The 5,188-nt window shown below is 36.2% G+C and overlaps 1 pseudogene; it reads right to left on the bottom strand.

Moving 5' to 3' along the window:
- Window positions 1–1,793: 1,793 nt before the first annotated feature.
- On the bottom strand, window positions 1,794–3,631 carry LOC126021989 (protein CDV3 homolog; annotated as a pseudogene).
- Between the last annotated feature and the right edge of the window lie 1,557 nt (window positions 3,632–5,188).

Here is a 5,188-nt window from a genome sequence, read left to right as displayed (position 1 = left end):
GACACAAAAGAGAAAAGAGCTGGAAGTTCCAGCTCACCTCAGGAAGCTCATCACAAAGAGTGATGAGTTTAGTTGGATAAATAACTACATTTTGAACTGTCCTAATAATGAGAATGTATGAGGGAAATTGAGAACCTGTTTAGAGTACAGGGGGGGTCGGGTGGGGAGGAGGGAGACTTGGGACATTGGTGATGGGAATGTTGCACTGGTGATGGGTGGTGTTAAGAAAAAAAAAGTGTAACTTTAATTTAGTAAAAAAAGAAAAAAAAAAGAAAGTCATTTTTTCCTGTTTATCTTTTCTGTGTAAATTTAATTGTCATTCTAGCTAAAGAACATAGGGAGGAAAAAACAAAAGAGTTAATGAAAGGTAGGGTAACAACTAGACTGGGATAATCACTGTATCTATATAATGATCAACACTTTAATGAACATTCATATTCTAATGTTCATAAAAATAGGCATATGTATATCTGGAATCTTGTCAAAGATCATGCAAGATCTGAACACTTAAAATGGATTTTAAGTGAAATTCTGCTCTCATGTCTTTGAACTTATAAGGACAAGTGAGTGAATCCTTTGGCCTAAGCAGAAACCATACTCTTTCTATTGCAGTTTACTACAGTATTTAGACTTGATTCAAAGATACTTAGCAGCACCTGAAATAGAGCCTCCTACATTCACTGCCTTGACATCTGACAGCAAAAGCATTTTGGTTCCACTCTAGGAATTGGCAAATTCACAAGACTTTTCGCAATTCTAATGTATATTCCAGTTTAAGCCAGCAAATGCTCTGTCAAAGATTTATGCAAGTCAAAGGCCTTAATGTGCAACACAGAAAAAGCATTATCCAAATTAAAAAAAAAGACTTAATCTCTTTTCTTATAGTGTCTTTGTTTAAGCACCGCGAAGCTTTATTTTTAATTTCTTTTCTTATAATACTGTCTTTATTTAAGCACCATGATTATAAACATGTTTACAGTTGGGTTTCTGTTAAAATTTTTTTTTAATTAAAAAAAAGACTAAAGAAAACATAATTATTCCCTCTCCCACCTCCTTTCCCACTTGGAGACCCAAATTTGACTGAATTTGTCATTACTTCAGAATACAACTCAAAGTTTAACTTAGAAATCACAGTCCTACACTGATTATCTGAACATTATCAGTTCTTTTGAGCAGTATGGTTCAGAAAATCTAATATAGCCACAGCTAACTACAGAGAATATTCCTTAAGGTTGGGGCACAGGATAGGTTAATTAAGGTCACTTAAATCATCATCTTTTACAGCAGATCAAAACTCAAAACTACTTTCTGTAGCATTTTGATAGGAATCCAGGAGAGCTGTTTCAAGTTTCATGACTACTTCATAGTAGTAACTTTCTTATCCAGAAGTTGTGATCCACATTCAAATGTCCACAACGAGTGCAGCAAATATGAGGTAGTCAGCCCTGACGAAGGCTTCATATCTGAACATAAAAAAGATTTTAAAGTGATCACTATCTGCAGTTTTGTGTTGTTGTTATTTGTTTTGTTTTGTTTCTGTATTTGTAAATATGAAAGAAACTATGGAATCTAGTCCACACTTTATATAATAGAAAAATTAATTCCACCTAAATCCAATTTATAAAGATGGTTGTGACACTTCTGATTTCCATAGTGCAATTGGCCTGTTCACTTATAAAGAGTGGTCTGCATCAGTGGCTGTAGATCCCGCAGAAATTACGTACATGATGAATGACTGTTCCCAGTAGCTAGCTGTAGTCTATGACCTTAGATGGGTTAGCAAAAACCATTTCTTAATTGTACTATGTGTGGCTGCTTTTCTGATTTTCAAGCACTGCATGCTAGTTGTCCAGCTGAAGCTTAACGACCAGGATTTTGAAACCTCATCTTTACCTCTATTTTTGTTTTTTGCTACTTCAAAGCTCTTCTCCATTTCTTTATCCGTGTGGCTTTCTATATGCTTCTTTGGCAGTGGACAGCAGGAGTGGGAATTGTGTATTGCTGTAAATTTCTGGTGGTCCTTGTGGCATTTCCTTGTCATGGTTAACCTGGCCCCAGGTGGTCTATACACAGTACTAGTCATCCTTGATTTTGGGGTTTCCTGTAACTAGGAGGTGCTTGTACTGGAGCTGTTTTTATTCCAAAAACCTGAAGATCATTCTACACCACCACCACCACACCACCAACAACTGCCACCTCCTTCTTCCCAAGTATCACCATCTCTTTTTCTCATTATCATCTTCCTTTCACTTATTTGCATTGCCTGAACTCTGAGGCCACTGTCATCAACCTCTTTCTGCCCAAATTATTTCCATTTGTCTTCATCCTTGGTCACAGTCTTAGTGGTGGCCTCGAGGTCTGCGGACCCCTTTGTCCCGCTGTCGCCCTGCCAGCTGTCTGTGCCCGTCCAGACCTGCCCTCCACTGTTCCATGTCCTGGGCACTTTTCACCAAGCTCTACTCCTTCTTTTTCTGGTCTCTTTTGGCGAAGAAATTGTCTAAGCTCCTTTCCTCTGTCCCAGCCTAGGTCCGCAGGGTTTCGAGCTTTGAGTGGAGCCTGGCTGGACACTGCTCACAAGTGCAGCGATGCCTCCAATATTCCATAGATATTTTAATTTTTTATTTTATTGAAACCATGTGATCTACAGAGTCCTTCATAGTTGAATTTCAGATATACAGTGAGTCAGGGCCATTTCCACGCCCCCAGTATTAACTTTCCCTCCACCAAAGACCCGAGAGTGAATCCTATACCACCACCCTTTGCCCCTTGACCTGCATTGTAACAGGCCCCTTTGAGTTTAGATTGTTAAAGTTTAGGTCTTTTGATTCTATTATCATTGATTTTGGCTTGTATATTTTAGTTTTGTCCTTATTTATGTCCCTACCAATGCATCTGAGACCCCTTGGCCCCTGGTCCCCAGCTTTTCTTTAATCTTTTCTTTTTAGTTTTATAGAAAAATGTGGGGGTATGTGGTAAAAAAAAAAAAAAAGTAATCCGTGTCCCAAGGTTCTATGAAAAAGGCGAGAGCCCCTACTTAAAAGATAAGAACTTAAAAAAAGGAAACAAAAAAGAGTTTATGTATGGCAGGGTTTTTTTTTTTAATTTTGTTTGTTTTGTTTGTTGAGTTTTTTGCCTGTTTGTTTTGCATAGGCATAGCAAAAGATGGGGCGAATAGAAAGGATAAATCTTTTATCTAAAAACAGGGAGATCTACCCATGAAGAATCCTGCTGTAAGACTAATCAACTTCTCTGGATATACTAAGATGTCTAGCTCCAAAGTCTTTTCTTTGTGGTTCCAGTAAAAGTTCTTCACAATCAGGGTTGTCCATAGATTTTTAAATGTGGCCATAGTTCTGTGTGTGCAGTTGTCTTATCACACAAATAATTAGATTCTTTGCCATAGTGGACATTTGCAGTTATAATGGTGCTTTTGTAGAATCTTTTGTTGACTAGTGGATCAACAGACATATTCAATACAAAGACCTCTGATAAACATCCAAGCACTTACTTTTTCTGGTAGCATCGACACATTCAGACAGCCGCCTGTATCTTCAACAGCAAGGAGGAAACCATTAACATTACTAACATAGAGCCTTCCATAATTTAATGAACTAAGATATACAAAAATCATCATATGATTTTCTATCTAACACCCCCAAAGACTTCAGGGTTTCTATTCAATTACTTATGTAACCAAATTAAGGATGTGCTCTGGAAACAAAGAAGAGTGTTTAATGAAGTTCATCTGAAGTTCCCCTGGCTGCTGAAGTTTGCATTGAGCAATCAATCATCAAAAGGAAAATTGCCTGCAAAGGAGAAATGGCTTCTTCTCTCAGTTTTATTTAGTATATACCATAATAACTAAGTCATATGTATGTTACTGTTTTTTTGCCAAATAATAAGATAGCTTTGCAGAGTGATGGAGAAAGCAAGTGTTACTTAAAAACAAAAGTAAAAAATTTGAATGTCCTGTAAATACCTTTTTATTATATGATTATAATTATAATCGAGTCTACTTTTGTTTTTAAGCAAGTAATCTTCATTCTAAACCAAGACCATTTGCCTCTGTTGGTAAATAAGATTTATTCCCATGTTTCTTTTTTTTAAATTTAATATTATTGAAACTAATGTGATTCACAAGAACCTGCAGATATCTGGGATTCAAATAGACAATGAATCAGGGTCAATCCCACTACCAGTGTTGACCTCCATCCACCATGTTCTCAGAATGTATTCCATTCACCCTTTGCCCCCCAGCTTGCCAGCATAACAGGCCCAGTTAAAGTTTAGATTGTTAAAGTTTGAGTCTTTTGATTCCATTGTTGTTGACTTTGACTTAAATATTTAGTTCTGTCTTTTTCTTCTATAATCTACATCAAAGCACCTGACACTGCTTGGACCCAGGCCCCATCTTTTCTTGTGTTTCTCCTCTTCCATTCAATTTCTTTCCTTCTCCTTGCTATACTCTGGGCCAAGGATACAACTCCCATACAAATCATTGAATTTCTTTATGCAGTTATTCTAAATATCACATATAAGTAATATCATTTTATATTTATCCTTCTTCTGGCTTACTTTATATAACATAATATCTTCCATTTTCATTCATGTTGCTACAAATTGCATGATTGCACCTTTCCTTACAGCTATGTAACATTCCATTGTATATATGGACCATATATTCATGATCTACTTGTCTGTTGTTGGACTTCTAGGTTGATTTCAAGCCATAGCTGTTGTACTGAGTACTGCAATGAATAAGTTGTGTATTTACATGTTTCTGATTAAAATTTTGTATGTAACATATGTATGTAACAGATAGGTCAAAAATCTCTTGCCTAAAGAGAAATGAAGGAATGAATGAAAGAAAAAGAAAGAAAGAAAGAAAGAAAGAAAGAGAAGTGGGGGATTAAGAAAGAAAAAGAAGGAAGAAAGAAAAAAGAAAGAAGTGAGGGAGAGAAGACAGAAGGAAGATGAGGGTGTGATGAAGAAAGAGAAAGAAAGAAAGAAAGAAAGAAAGAAAGAAAGAAAGAAAGAAAGAAAGAAAGAAAGAAAGGAAAGAAAGAAAGAGAAAGAAAGAAAGAAGAAAGAAAGAAAGAAGAAAGAAAGAAAAGAAAGAAAGAAAGGAAGGAAGGAAGGAAGGAAGGAAGGAAAGAAAGAAAGAAAGGAAAGAAAGAAAGAGAAAGAA

The sequence above is a fragment of the Suncus etruscus genome, chromosome 11 (genome assembly GCF_024139225.1).
Source record: "Suncus etruscus isolate mSunEtr1 chromosome 11, mSunEtr1.pri.cur, whole genome shotgun sequence".
In the NCBI taxonomy this organism is placed as follows: domain Eukaryota; kingdom Metazoa; phylum Chordata; class Mammalia; order Eulipotyphla; family Soricidae; genus Suncus; species Suncus etruscus.
Note: the sequence above shows the minus strand (reverse complement) of the source record. Positions and strands in the feature narration are given on the sequence as shown.